The 15,979-nt window shown below is 45.4% G+C and overlaps 1 protein-coding gene across 4 annotated transcripts in view; it reads left to right on the top strand.

The window, feature by feature from the left end:
- The first annotated feature begins 735 nt into the window (after positions 1-735).
- JCAD (junctional cadherin 5 associated) overlaps positions 736-15,979 on the top strand; it is a 60,103-nt gene continuing 44,859 nt past the window's right edge. For 2 of the 4 annotated variants that reach the window (XM_033060734.2, XM_033060702.1), the window contains exons 1-2: positions 736-890; positions 10,269-10,347. The gene's annotated coding sequence lies outside the window, so the exon portion shown is untranslated. The remainder of the gene's footprint in view (positions 891-10,268; positions 10,348-15,979) is intronic. The other 2 variants (XM_033060728.1, XM_033060720.1) reach the window with 2 other exon arrangements.

Here is a 15,979-nt window from a genome sequence, read left to right as displayed (position 1 = left end):
TCAGCTGTGACACTAAAGTACCACAAACCAGGAAAGGAAGGCAGACTTTGAGCTGGGTTAAACAACAAAACCACAAATAATTGTTCTAGGCACAAGATTTTGCCTGCATTTAACACTCCCTGTAGCAATCCATGAGCTGCAGGAGGGTATCCAGCTTACATCCCTGTTGGAGGTGGCACTAGTTCAGTGGGTTAATGTTTGTGCTCCCGCAGAACTACAGACCCTGTGACCTTTTAAAATCATGCATTATTAACTTAGAGAGCTTTGCTTGCTCTTTTGAAATATTGGATTCAAATCCCTCATATCTGTACTTTTTACAAGCCATGAAAATGCAGATTTCTGGAATGCCTCCTGAAATCCATGCTAACAGGTGTTAGGAATATTGCTTTATGAGGTACAGCACCTTGCATAGGTTAGTTTGTGCACTTCATCTGCTACCCCTCACTTGTCATAGTATCTAGCATGAAATTCCACACATGCCTTTTATTTAGGAAAGAACACAAAAGTATGTTATCTTATTCCTCTGGAATTTTCCACAGTTATTTAGCATGTTAGTTTAAGCATAATTGGTTAGTGGGCTCTTGAAATCTATATCTTAGCTGTACTTATTTACATCAGGCTAAAAGTGGTTCATTTCAGTTGAGGTAAATGTGAAGCATTAGATTGCAAACGTACCTAATCCATCTCTCCTCCCCCATGACTAGAAATCCTGTGGTTAAAATAACACAGCCTCTATTCAGAGCACAAACTTAGAGCTGCGAGCAGGAGCAGGCTCGGGATTTAAACAACTCTCAGCAGATGAGTCTGTTCAAGGGTCTTTCTCGGGTTTGTTTTTCATCCTACTTTTGATCCATGAGAGGAAGCCAGGCTCTCTCCTCTGGGCAAGCAAGGTAAAGATTTTCTGCATTCTATATACGGTTGCATGTGCTTGTAAAGGAGCTTATAAACATGATTGCAAAAAGGCTGTTGCAAAAGCAATTGTAAAATTATTGCTGTTATAGAGCAAGAAGCATTTGGATTCACAATCTTGAAAAGTTAGTCTGGTCTTCTGGCTATTTCCACACGGCAGTGAAATGATGAAATGATAAATCTTGCACAGAGAAGCAAGGAGCAGTGATTCTCCATCACACATCAGAGAAGCTGAGCATGTAGGAAATAGCAAACCCGGGCACTACTGTGATCTAGCCAGACTAAAGCAGAACTGGCATTTTGCTAAGTGCCAGGTATAGCCCCTCCTGGGTCTGTCCAGCTGCTGTAATGCCCTTCGGGAGGCTGAGGCTGTGCTGGAGGATGGCACTGGCTCTGTTTACAGAGCAGATGCTAATGCTGCTCCGGCGTGACTCGGACAGGAACGGCGGAGCCCTGCTCTCGGGAATGTTTGGATGCGGCGTGCCAGATAATTAACTGCCTGTATTTGCTCTTACTGCTTTCCAAGTCACAGGGGATGTAGAAAAGCATCATCTTTCCTTGAATCCTTATTTTATTTGAAATCCAGGAAACAAGCGTGATGTCTGTGCTAATGCCCGTGGAACTGTACTCCCAGTGCCAGAGTCTGTTAACTCTCCCATCCCTGTGCTGTTTCTCACAGGGGATCCTGAGCACCACAGCAGCCCTCCTGCACCACGATGTTCAAATGCAGAGGGTGGCACTGCTGGGGAATATGGAAACACCTTTACTCATGTTTTGTATTTATTTAAAATAAAATTTAATTGAAAACAATGCTGCCTCTCCCTGCCCCAAGGCATGGGGCAGTGTGTGCGTTGTGGGGCACTTACACTCTCTGTCCATCGCGTTACCACGAACAAATGCTGCTCTAGGTGCTAGCTTTCAGTGCTGGAGAAAGCCTTGTTTTGCACACAGAGATGTTCACCTTCCCCTTCCTCTGCTTTTTTTTGTCTTCCCTGAGCAAGACAGGCTGGTTTCACACTGTCCTGTGTGCAGCACTGGCCTCCCCGGTGCCCATGTCCCATGTCACTCCCCATGGCAGGATGCTCTCCACTCCTGCTGGGTCAGAGGAGAGAGGAGAACCCTGCACATCTCCCAGCACTGTCACGTTGTGGGGAAGCTTTCTGACAGGGGCAGGTACCCTGGTCCCTTGAGCCAACAGTGCTGCTTTGTCCTGGGGCAGAAATGCAGCTTTATCCCTTGGGTGCCCGGCACAGGGAGGGACAGCAGGGCTGTAAGGAACACAAACACAACGCTTTGCCTGATTCCCTGAGCACACCGCGGCAGAGAGGCAGCTCACAGGAGAGAGAACATGTGCAAAACAAAGAAATGCGGTCAGGCAGGAACTATAAAATTCCAATATAGAAAGTGGAGCTGATGTCATTTTAACGTCCTAAGCAGTGCCAAGAATTCTAAGCTCCGTATCAAGATTCAGTGCAAAACCCCCACAAACTCACAACTTGTTCTTGTGGAAAAATTAACTTTTATGGAAAATATGCATGGGAACATGCCAGAGGAGTGTGTTGTTTTATTTCTTTTATTAATTTTGAATACATTAGTTCAGAGAGCAATCCCATTTTAGCATCAGCTGCCTCTATCCAAGAAGCTGAACCTCACACACATAGCTCACAAATACTGGAGGCGAGGGAGCTGTGTTTTTCTGTATCATCAGTTGTTGGATGGAAAGAGCTGTTTGAGTAGGAAGGGGTGTGGGAAGGCTCAGTGGGATGACTGACTTAAAGCTTTTTTTCCTGGTGACATATCTGAATTGTGATCAGATGTACCTGAATGGAGCAGCATCATCAGCTATTCTAATTCTGAGTGCGTCAGAGGTGGGATCGGTGCAGCTCCTGTGATAAAGGTTACTCATCTCTGTCCTGCTACAGGACCGCCCTCGCTGTTGCTTGTAACTCTGTCAGACTTGAAAAGTTTAGACTGAGCTCTTCCAACTTGATTGTCTGCCTTGGGCTAAGTTTTTCTCTGGAAAATTTCAGCCAAAACTGTCCAGCCAGTTTTGTCCATTCCAAGAATAAGCATAGGGAAAAAGGAATTGTTGTCCAATTGGAAACAAAAAGAAAGGAAGAAACAGGAGGGGGGAACCTGGTGATCCTTTTTTTGGATAGTTCTTATCCCTCTGTGCTCTGGAGTTGAGATCTGAAATTTGGCAGCTTTCTGTTAGGAATGTGATCTTTTTTTTTAAACTTTGTAAATCTCCTCCAATTTGGCTTAGTGATAGCCTTTGAAGGGAGAAAATAGCAACTTCTCAGGGGTGTGCTGAGGCTGAGCAGTCAGACTGCTGAGATTCCTTCCCATGTGAGTGAGCTCAGCCCAGCATCCCAGCAGCTCCCAGTGCTGACCCCAATGCTCCTGTGCAAACAGTCCAGTGCTACCAAGTTCCTGCAGATCCTCGTTCTTCCCCACAGCACGACAGGGACCCGGCTCCTCTTTCTGCAACCCAAGAATCATCCCAGCTCAAAGAACAGAATGAGGATGGGCCCTTAATGCTGCTCAGGGCAGAGTTGATGGTCAGTGGAAAGGCAGGCAGGGAACAACACTTTCCTGTAACAGCCTGGTGGCAGACAGGAACCCCAGCAATGCTGGGCTAAGCAAAGAGCTGATACTCAGATGCTAAATCTGGAGGGTTGCAAGGGAATGGGATGAGGAGTACATGGTACAAATGAGGAGTCAGGAGGCTTGGGAGCAGGTCAGAAAGGTTTTTATCAAGGTGTGAGTCACAGGAAGAGTCCAGGCACACCAGAGCTTGGTGTGAAACCTCAGCTGCCTCATCCTTGGTCCCTTTTTGAGAACATGAGTGTGACCTCAGAATTGGCTTCAGTCCCATTCTCCCTGCAGGGTCTTCTGTGCCAGGTCTTGCTGAGGCTCTCCCCAGTCTGCAGACAGTGGCTGTGGGGTGCCCCACTGTCCGTATGTGCCATAAAACCCTGCTCCTGATGTCTGCTGCTGGGATGGGAGCTGGTGGGAGCCCTGCCTCGAGCATGTCTGGTGTGCCTGATGATGAACACTCCTGCACAGCCCCATGTCTGTTGGTCACCCCCAGGGAACAGCTGGGATGAGTGACCAAGATGCTGAGTAATAATAATAATAATAATAATAATAATAATAATAATAATAATAATCCTGATGCAGTCAAGCTGTTGCTTACGTACCTGTCTCTGTTTTAATTTGATTCAAATGGCTAAAGAACCACCACCCCTTGACAGAGGTACTAGGGCTCAAGGACATGTGGTGAACCCAGGTATTACAGGGAAATGTGTCATTGTAGTTCCAAGTTTTGGGAAAATCAGTCATTCTTATTGAGGAGAGCTTGAGAGGAAGATAAAGCCTAGGGCTACACTGAGCTCTAAGGGAAAAAACAAAATTCTATATAATATCTCCAGTGAAAAAAAGCCCATTCAGTACCATGGGATAAAGCTGAGACCTCTGGAAAAATATCGTGCGTTCATCTAATTAACAATTGTACCATAACACGTAGCACAAAGGATGTCTAATTCTGGCAGCTCTTGCCTCATGGATTTTTCAGTCATAACAGTATTCTTACAGCCTATTTTTGTATGCAATGCCTATGCAACATTGGAGACAGATGGCAAAATCTCAGTGTTCATTGTGACGTGATTTCCACATCGAAAGGTAGGGAGCTGCTTTTTTCCACTCCTGCTGGAGTGGCAGGAAAGGTGGTTTAATTCACTTCTTTTATGACTATAGACTATGGAGCAACCTTGGACACACCCTCCTTCCACAGAGACAGTGAAGTTTCATCATCTTCATCAGCTCCTGGGAGCCCCATGCGCACACCAGCACCCAGCTTTGTGAGACTGTGCAGAAACAAAGAACAGAAGCCAGGAGCTGTGAGAGCAGTGAGAGATCAGAGCTGCCTACAGACAGCTACAGAGAGAGGAAGGAGCACTGAGAAGCTGTGAGACAGTGTTGGCCAGTGCTGCAGGTGGTCTTGCTGCACACTAACAGCCCTGCCTTAGTCAAGGAGGTCACAACCAGGAGTTTTAAGCAGGGGCTTGCAGGAGAACTGAGACAGAAAAGGAAAAGGAGTGGTAGATACTTATGGGCTTCTGCTCCAAGGGTCAAGGTTGAAAATGGATATCCCTAAAGTCCAGTGCTGAATGAGTACAGAGGAGTGGAGACTGATAGTTGGGATGTCCTTGTGGAAGCTGTCACAAAACAAATAAATCCAGGAGGATGCTTCTCTTACAACTTTGATGAGATGATTACAAGTAGGGAGAAGCCCCATGAATGAAGCAGTCAGGTCTGTGCACAAGGTTTCTTGCACAGCTCTAAAAGAGCTGCTGCCTTCTCATCTGCCAGCCCAGCTGGTCCAGCCAGCTCCTTGCACTGCACACAGCCCAGGGCAAGAGTCAGGTCACCTCATGAGTGCTAACCCAAAATCTTCACTGCTTGATGAATTGTTTGACCTACTTGAGGCTCAGACTCCACTCAGAGAATCCCATGCTCTTTCTACAGCTTTGGTCTGAATTAAACCAGTATGTACAACATGACTAGTTCAACAATCACAACACTGTGCCTTGGGACTTTGCCTCTGCTGGAAACTAAAGTACATGCAATTAATTCTGTGGTTCCTCAATGAACAAAATGGGGCTTTTGTGTAATACTATTACTCATTTGTTTCCAATTAGTCATGAATCATGGATTATTTTGTCTCAGAAATTAATGCTATTTTTTTACCTACTTTGCATACCCTGATGTTTCCACAGATTGTGTGGGCCAAGTCTTGTGTCCTGATCCATGCCAGAATCTTGGGTTTCTGAATGCAACTGTAGAGTAATATTGAGGTCTCCAGAACATGTAGCTTTAGAGAATCAAATTGATCCAAGATCTGAGAGAAGGTTGCTACTTTGCAATTGCAATTCAAATATAAATGTCTTCATGTTATTCTGCTGTCCAGTGATGTGTGTTAGGGTGAAACATCAATAAATTCAATGAATGGATGTACAGATTTTGTCTCCTATCAAGGCAGAGACCTTTCTGAGTATTCTTGTAGTGACCATCTTGGTAATCCAAACAGTATTCTCAAGTCCTGCTTAATACAGGGGACCTGCCACATCTTCAAATGCATCCATGAAACAGGTGTCATTTGGGCTGAGTGGCCTTTACAGAATTCTCCAGTTTCAGGGACACTCTGGAAAAGGGACTTATTATGTTCTCTATTGTCTTGCAACTCAAATGCAGAAGAGGAGTGAAAACACAGTCGTGTCAGGAAAGAAATACTAATTTCTGATAAGGCAAAAAGGCCTTACCTTTTTCAAAAGGAGGAGGCAAGCACAGGGTGAGGCAGATGAGCATTTCAGCCTTTTCCACTGGTGAATTTAGGAAACCCCTACCCAGACATAAATTCAGGTTTCCCACAGTGACACATGTGATTCCCTCACGTCCTTTTTGTATTAATTCATTTATAAGACTCTTGTAAATCCCATAATCCAAATCTGTGCATGAGAATTATGACACACAAAAGTTCTTAACAACCTCAAACTCACTGAGCACTTTTAACTGCTTATGGTCTTTTAGTATTTTTTCACTTTTATTTAGATGTCTTGCCCCTCAGCAGTGAACTTCTTTTCTTCCATCCCAGCCACCTCATCAGGCAGTGTCAGTGGGGCATGCAGAGTGGCTTTCTTGCACAGTGCTTCCACTGGCCAGGACTGCCAGGGTTTGCACCCCTGCTGCACATTGGAATGAGGCAGAAATTCCCTTGTCAATAACTTCAGAGAAACAGAATCAAACAAAATGATGTTATCCACTTCTGACACCTTTGCTCATAATGGATTGTTTTGGCCTCTTGCGTGTGTATAAATAAATGCTGCTGCTTTTCACATGCTACAGTTCACTGTGTTTAAATTAAGAGGGATCTCCCTTAAATATTTATTTAAGCAGTAACATCCCTTGAGCTTTTTGTAAATTGCTGCACAAAATTGACCCCAAACACTATTTTAAAAATTGAATTAAACTGGTTTTCTGCCTTAAACTGGTTTTCTGCCTGAGCACAGTGCTGTGGGCCAGCATCTCCTTCTACCAGGGCTGAAGATCCTGCAGCTCTGAAAGCCAACTCCAGGAACTTATGGACCATGCCCTCAAATTGTTCCAGCAGCTGCAGAGTCGCAGAGCAGAATTTCAGAAGTCATATTGTTTTTGCCCCAGGAACCCAAAAATCATGTAACTTCCAGGAATAGGCTCCTTTCCTGGATGCAGGAAAACTGCTCTGAGAGCCGTCTCTCCCTCCTGGTACCCACATACCAGGGCTGAGGCTGGAAACACAACAATGCCAACCCTGTGCAGCTCACAACTGCTGGGGAACAGGAGGAAGCTGAGGCTGCTGATATTGTCAATAGTATTTATAACTTCATAACCTGCAGTTCTGGGAATTTCCTGAGCAAAACACCCTAAAAATACATAAAACACACAACATAGTCTCTACTATTTGGCTGGAGCCTGCAAATCAAAGAAGGACTCACTATCCCAAATAAAAATAGTTTTTATTGTATATAAAAGAGAGGACTCAAACTCTTCATTTAGCAGGCCATTTTTTTGTATTTAACTTTCATTAAAGGTGGACTTACACAGACATGTTTGTTGTATTAAAGTTATTTGTTAAAAATTTTGCACTAGATTAGCAATGTTTAAATGGAGAAGAGCTATAGCCCTTCCTCTGCATTTCTAATTCTACATTCTTCCAGCATCTTGATGAATCAGTTATTGGCTAAATCTTCATAGTCAACATGGATTTGGGTGGAAATTAAATTACTCACCAGCTAAAGTAAGTGCAAAGAAGATAATTCATTATGCTGCTCCTCAGCTCATAATTGAGGCTCATCTCCTCATTTGAGGCTCTGTGTGGGTTTAATCATAGAGCTGAACTGGGGAAAAATACCAAAGCTTCTCTGAATCATTTTTATTCTTGCCCCTGCTCTTTATCATTAATTACATCACGACATATCTCCAAGGAGACAAAGAGTGGTGCCATCAGCCTGCTGTCCCTTAAGTCCCCCCAAAACCTTCACTTCTTTGCTAAGTGCAGTGTATCTTTGTATGGTCTCTTGGGAGGAAGGGGCAGGCTGCATTTTGCTTGAGATCCTTCTTGTTCTGAGTGCAGTTTCAGCAGACTAAATGAAAAGATACTGCCTTTTTAGTGCTAATACTAGAGGTGAAGCTGGGAGATCAATCAGCCTTTTCTCGGCTGAAGATGATTGCAGAAACAGTTTTGAACATCAGGAGGGTATTGAGCACTACTTTCCTCCCCTGGTGAATGCAATATGTGGAACATGTGCCTCAGACATCCTTTTCCTTTTTCCAGTCTGAATGGGAAAGGCTTCCTTGTACTTTTCTCTCCATTAGGCAAGGCCATGGTCAGAACATGGATGAAGTATCACAGTTCAATAGTTTCAAATCAATACTTCATTACTTTTCTCTGTTCAGAGGAAGCACATTTTTCTCTCTATGGGTACATAGAGCTTTTATCCAGCTTTCATCCACCCAAACATCTTGTGTCAGTTTTAGGGTTAATTCCCTCTTTATTTCCTGCCATTATTTACTTACAGCACCTGGAGTTGATCTCTGACAGTGAATGTGTCTGAAATAGGATTTCCAAAATAAAGGCTTTTAATTTTTTTTTTTTTTTTTTTTTTTTTTTTTTGCCTGGACCAGTTGATCTGAACAACTGCTTGCTAGCTAGAAAGGGTTTTTTCCCTCTCCTTCCAAACTTTTGCCCTTCAGCTCTTGCATGGCCACTGGACCTGGCAGCTCCACTTCAGGGCATCTTCTGAGAATCATACCTTTGTCCACAATCAGGTCAGAAAATCAAATTACAGAAAATTTTAGGGAACTGCATGGTCCTGAAACTGTTGTTTCAGACGTGTTCCAGAAATGAAACACTTCAATGGTTCAGAACTGAAACAATTTGTTTCTAGTTGGAACTGAATGAAAGCCTCTGACTTCCTCCCAGTCTGACATTAGCCCATGCCCTGTCTTTTCTGCTGTGGTGTCTCAGGAGGGCTCTTGCTTGCCTGTAGCTGTGTCTCACCAGCTGAGCTGCACACACGCCTGACTCACAGCAATCACACTCCTATGTTGCTCCACTGGAGATGGGAATACCCTTTCCACAAATTTTCTCGTGATAACACACACCTGTAATGGAAGGTATTCACCCAGAAAAGAGGCTTTGGCAATGTAACCCAAAGGACTGCAGCAGGAATCTCATTCATCCTGGAAGCCCTTGGGAACCTGATGTAAGGCCCTGAAAAATGCAAGACTGAGGAAACCAGCCATGTAGCATGACCTGAAGCTGTGCCAAAAGAAGCAAACCCACTTATTTCACTGTACTCTTGCAAGGACTGGAGCTGTCTCTTGGACCTGGTGATACTCACTTCTCAACTTTCACCCTCCTAATTTGGAGAAGCACATCTGTTCTGGCTGTCCTACCCACAAAACCAGCTGTTTCCTTCTGCCCAGTGAGGGCTGGAGGGTTAGGCATGGGGCACAAATAAATCCAGGAACTGTGACCACTGTACCAGGCACCCCTGCAAAGGCCTCAGATGTTTGCATGGCCAATGTCTGCTCTGGTTTAATTCAGCCTTGTTTGTGAGGCTTTGTGAACACTGAAGCAGTGTGAGTCCCAATGTTTAACTATTGTTATTTATTATGTAGAATACTGCCCAGTCCCGAGCCTGAACTCTCCAAACTGAAGCCCAATATATACAGTCCATCTTGCCTCTCTCCAAACAGCATCCAGCATCAATCACAGCACTGTAAATTGTTTACACAAAACTGCAGACATCATAACTTCTTAAATAACTCTCTTGTCGGTCAGATAAGTAAATATTTCGAAAGACTGTGAACATCATGGCAAGCTAGAACTGCCCAGACCAGCTCCAAATGGATCCAAGTTAACAGGGGACCATATTTGCCTTGCCTTTGATGTCCCTGCTCCAAACTGGGCTGAGAAGGGATCTGAAAACAAGACACCCTGAGGGAAGCTTATGCAGTTTTAAAGATGCTCAACCTACTGTGGAGATAACAGGAAGAAGAAAATTGTTGAAAGAGTTGCAAAGAAACTATCTTCCCAAAGCAGTAAATTTGAACTTGTGGGAGTCAGACCCTCCCCCTCCTTCTCCATGCTGTCCTCTTTAAGCCCAAACAAATGAAGTGGGTGCCAGAAAGTGTCTGCTGCAGAAGGGGGTGAGGATTCACTCCTTGGGCCATAGCTAGAGGTACAGGGGGGATTTCTCTCACTGTTGGTGGAATGGATGGTGGCACCTTCATATAAACACCTCTTCTTGCAGGCAGCCATCCCAGGATCTTTGGCCATCAGAAGGGGAATGGTGTTAGCATCGACTCCCACAGCCCCATTGCCTGCCCATGGTAAGTCTCTGCTTTTGAAAACAGACCGTGGCTATGTGCTGCTATCGGAAACACTCGGAAACATGTTGTGTTATGAGATATTTGTTTCCAACCATTTCCATCAATTATTTGGGATCTCTTTCCTTTCGAGTTCACTGAGTTGTACCAGTTCACCTCCTTTTCAAAGGGATTGTGTTACATGCAGGAATGTGGAGTTGAAAGGATCTGAGTTTTTGCAACAGGAATTTGTTTTGGAAGCAAGCGAGTTGGAAGGAGAGGAAGCGGGCAGCCCACCAAGGGCTTCGGCAGGATTATCCCACCCTTTCAGCAAGCTACAGCCAGGGCAACCCATGAGCTGGGCTCAGCCTGCTTCTGGTTGGGGGTAGGGACAGGCAAACTGCTCTTAGCAGCAGTTTAATGCAGCACAGGATGCAGTCAGGTCGCTTGAAACCTCATCTGAAAAATCCCCTCGGGCACAGACCTCGCTGATGTGGATCATAGAATCATAGAATAATAGAATCTCCTGAGTTGGAAGGGACCCCCAATGACCACAGAGCCCAGCTGTGGCAGCCACTGTGATGCAGGAAAGCTTCAGCTGGTGAAGCTGGCTGTAGGCTGCTGCTGTTGGGTCACTGGGTGCTGAGGAGGGCACTCCTCCCTCCACACAGCCCCCTGCCAAAGGCCAGCCACAAAGTCCATTATCAGATAAAAACTCATGGACTCGAGTCTAACCTGGTGCTGAATCAGTGACTCAGCTGTGTGTTTGGCATTTACTTGTTTGGTACCTGACTGGCACCTCCTGGCCTCCATTTTTTCTAACGAGATTTCAATTCTTAGTCTTTTGCAACACTTCAACACCTCCCGTTGCTGGTGCATCTGAGTAGTTTTCTTAAAATATATGTTTCCTTGCACTGTGTGTACCACTTATTTAATGTCAGAGGCATGTGTGAAGCTGTCCATGTTTGCAAAAAGTCAGGGGTTTCATCCCAGCATTCATCAAATGCTGCCAAGACAGCACAGTGCAGACATAAATAAAACATAGGTTGTAGAGACCAACTGTCAGTGGTTCTCAGCTCCTTAAATATCCATTCCTGTTTGTGCACAAGCATACTTACTGGTGCTCCTGCCTCATGATATTCAGTATAAACTGATGATTGATTGAGGAAACAGGTGAAGAAAAAAAAAAAAAAAGAGTTATTTCTTACACAAGTGGGTGTGTGCAGAGGGGAGATGGGAAAAGGATGCAGAGGTAACACGGACCTGGTGGCAAACAGGGCAGGATGAAATGCTGTCAATACAGCCAATATGTTCATGTCCCACAGGTGCAGAGAGGTTTCACACATTGGAGTAAATGTTTCCTAATTCATAGACACACATGATAGAAAAGAACAGCATGCAGAAGGAAACACATTCTGGTAACCTGCCAGAAAGAAAGGTGTTATTTTTCAAAAGAGAGGTGGAGACACTCCAGCTCTGGATTCATATCCAGCTCCAGCCTCCAGCCACAAACACAAACCTGCACTAATGCAGACACCAGCAAAGAGCCACCACTCCTGAGGGCTGTGTGCCACACGTACCTGTGTGTCATTGCTTGTGTGGTTGTCACGGAGTGGGGTGTCCCAGTGTGCTGGATGAACCTGTGGGCACTACAGGAGGAATACCCTCCCACCACTTGGAACCCCACGGCCCTGGGGCTCACTCTCACTCTGCAGGATCCTACAGTTCCCACAGCCCATCTCACCTCTGTCCCTTCCCCTCTTTGGGTGATCTGTCTGTTCCTTCACACTCTGCCAGCCCTGGATATGTGATCTGCTGTCCCCTGAGCGGGTGATGTGCTGGTGATGCTGCTCGCGGCTTTGCTGTAAGATGAAGGTGCTGTGCAGCTGTCTCTGTTTGTGCTCCTATTGACCAGCACCTACGACTGAAAGTTTGTAGTGGGGGCAAATTTGCCCTTAAATAAGTGCATTTCTTTTCCTATCTTCATGGCAACATGTCACTGTTTTTTCAACCATTAGTGATTTTCTTCCCCTCTCTCTTAACATTGTGTCTGATTTCTGTGTCATGAGGGGGAGTATTGTCAGATCGCATTCTCATGATGGGAGAGGCAGAAAATCCGTTCTGTGTATCATGTGACCTTGGCTTCCAACTCCACTAAGGATTTCTTCAAGCCCTGCTCATTATCTCGTTTTATACTTTAAAGAAAAGGGAAAATGCTGGTGACAAATGGTCTCGTTTATCACATTTAATTGACTGACTATTCTTTTAAGTCTCTGAAACACACTTTGGGCCAAAGCACTGGAAAAAGAACATGCCATTTCCCCTGGTCTGCTGCCAGGTCACATTAAAAAATGTTCAGGAGGTGTTTTCTCGATCAGTACAAGGAGCAGGAGTAAGTGTGTGCACTCTCACCACAGCACACTTCCCTCCTGGTTTCTAGCAACCATGACAGTGTCAGCCCCTTTCACAAGGAGGCAACAGAAATGAGCAGAAATGAGAATTTGGAGTGGAACTGTTGTGGGAAGGGTAACAAGTTGAAAGGTGTCAGTACTTGCCTGCTGACTAAGGGAGTGCCTAGAATGGGGCTGTGGGGGTCTCCCTTCATCCCAGAACGAACAACAGAACTAATGAATATTTTCAGCAGCAGCTTAGGTAATGTGAAAATTAATAATACACTTGTTGCAGCTCTGGCAGGTGTTGTGCTGATTGTAGATTGCTGGAAGGACAAATTGGAGATAGGGATTGAAAACCCCAAAGCTGCAGTTTGGGAGGGATGACTGGACAACTTTCCCCAGTGTCCCTGAGACAGGCTGGCACTGACTGCGTGGGCTGCTGGTCAGCCCCAAAGGCTGTGATGGGTCCTGGGCTGCCTGCAATGTCATGCTGGTCCAAACAGAGCCCCAAGCATCACTGTAGCTACACAGATAGAAATGCAGACTGCAGGACTTCTCTCTTCCCTCAGTTCAGCTCCCCTCACTAGTGTGAGACTTCACCTAAAAATTTTCCTTTGGAGGCGGATGGTATTCCTCAAAAAAGGTGTATATGGATATGTGCAGGAGGGTAGGCTAAAGAAACTGGGTTTGACTGAAGAACAGAAATCTAAAGAGAGAAAAAATGCTTTCAATCACATAAAGGACTGATCATCAAGAAAATTAATAAACTGGTCTCTGTCCCTGCTGTAGATATCAGTCACATGCTAAAATTTCAGCCAGGTGTGTGCTGGGTCTGGCTGGGAGTGAATCAAGAAAGAGTTAATACAGATTTAAGGAATGTTTTTAGTAGTAAGTGTAGTAAAACACTGAAATACTTTGTCTCAGGAGACTGTGGAGGTTCTGTTATTAAAGGTTTTCCAGAACAAGTTATGCAGACATCTGTAAGGATTCACCTAGGCATGCGATGGAACGATGGACTAGAGCCAGCTTGAGTCCCTGGGGACCCTTTGCATGACATTTTCATCACATTAATATGAACACAAGACTCTTCTTATAGACTGCTAAAGACACCACCCTTGGTTTTACAAAAATCCCTCCAAAAAGGTTTCAGTCTCCAATGAACCTGCCTCCAGTTTGGAGATGGAAATGCTTTGTCTTTCCCCAACCCGCTATGAGACAAAAGGGCCAATGAACCCCAGAGTCAGAGAAATCTCTCCCCTCCTGCCCTCTGCTGGCCTGGGACCCCCAAGGTGGAAGGGGAAGGGAAAGGACCCTTGTTCCAAGTGGCACTGGAGTCCCATGCCCTGGGAGAGCCATTCCCACATTCCTGCTCCTTCCCACGGCAGCAGACCCAGGACACCCCAAATCCCAGTGCCACCCCCACAGCTGCTCACCTCCAAGGACTCCAGGACTTCACAGCCCAGAGCACCCCCACTGACCACTGGGGGACTCAGCATTGTTCCCAAAGCGAAAGTCTGACACAAATCCCACTGTCCTGATTAGCCACCATCTAATCCCCGAGCTGTCAGCGGGGTTTTGCCTGGCAGGATTTGGCTCATTGCCAAAGAGCTCTGGGTTTTATGGTCCTGGCTCTGGAGGAGGCTGCAGGGGTGAACCTGCAAGAGGAGCCTGAGCTGCCATTTTAGATACCCAGCAAAATTCACTGCCAAGTTTTGTTCATCTTTGTGGGAAAGGTGTTTCATGAAGAATGCAGAAAAATCCTACCATGCAATTCCTCTTTAACTACACAGCATATACATACATATATATATATATACAGGTATGGATTTGATTATATCTATGTGTATAAATATATATATAGTAATTATACTGTTTTTATGCTTCTTACAAGCACAGTTTCAGGGGCTAGGACAAGGTACACATGTGGTGGGGGGAGGAAAGGAAGAGATGGAAGGAGAGGAAACTGTTGCTGTACACAGCAGCTCTTGTCTGACCCCCATTTTTTACACTGATGGAATGTACCCAGTGACTGTTTCTACTATTTAAGGAAAAAGGTTCCTATACAAAATCCTGTGGTTTTGAAGTGATCCTTTTATAGGCATAAAAAGATTTTTCCATATCCTTCTGTTTGATTTCTTTTACTCAGACCTGGCTACTCCAATAGATTATTTGCAGAATATCATGCACTGGAATCAGACACTTCACTCCTATTCTTGGTACTGGAGATCAAATATCCCACCAATTTACCACATAAAGCCATGGGGATGCAAACTGAAGTTGGTTTAGCTGTAGGGCAGTGCAAGAGAGAGTTGAATTTCATCCTGTACCCATCCCAAGGGATCCTGTGCTGGCAGTGACCCATCACAGAATCGAATGTGCTGTATGGTCCACAGTGGGTTTGCCTCTCTCAGGCTTCTCACTGGTGGTGAATATTAATGGTGATTTTAATCTTATGATTTGGAGCAAGAGTAACTATATGTTGACCTTGAGTTAATAACAGGGGTTTAGGGTGGGTATCCTAAACAGCATTGGATGCAATGCACAGCCTGCACCTGCAGCAGGCACCTGAACACTCATCTCTCCTGTCCCAGAAGTGGGAAATGTGGCATTCACATCTGTCCAGGCCCAAACATGGTGGGCACATCCTGGGCAGTGGGGTGCTGGCAGTGATGTGTGGCAGGGCTGTGGTGTGGGGTGTCTGGGCTGTGGTGTGGGCTCTCCTGGGGGAACACTCATGCAGGCAGCACACATCACCTGCGGTGTCTCAGCTGAGATACACAGCCCAAGGGCAGATGCTGAGCTGCTTGGACCTGCTAAAATCATGGGATGTGAAGCAGCAAAGCAAACCCTAGAGATTTACAAGCAAATCCTGGTACACCTGAGGGTTCCCTGTCTCTCTCTTCAGGCATCTTGGGGGCACCTGGGCACAAGAGTCAAGCTGGGGATCCAAAAGCAGCATCACACAGCTCCGTGTTTTGTAAGGATCAACACAATCTTTCATTTGTTACTCCAGCCTATACAGTCATATACTGTGCTGGAGGTAGCTTTTCTGCACAAGCCAAGGGATTTACAGAGCTCCAGTAGCTACTCACTGCCAGATGTCTATTATCTCATCACATACATATGCTTCACAATGATGCTGGAGCTAATACTATCCTCCACCACCACAGAGACGTGCCTGGTACCACCAGTTTGTGCCGACATAAATAACAACCTGTCCAAGCATCTCCCCTACAAGTGCTGGGGGAAGGGGCAAGGACATA

Source organism: Catharus ustulatus, chromosome 1, assembly GCF_009819885.2.
Source record: "Catharus ustulatus isolate bCatUst1 chromosome 1, bCatUst1.pri.v2, whole genome shotgun sequence".
Classification (NCBI taxonomy): Eukaryota; Metazoa; Chordata; class Aves; order Passeriformes; family Turdidae; genus Catharus; species Catharus ustulatus.
Note: the sequence above shows the minus strand (reverse complement) of the source record. Positions and strands in the feature narration are given on the sequence as shown.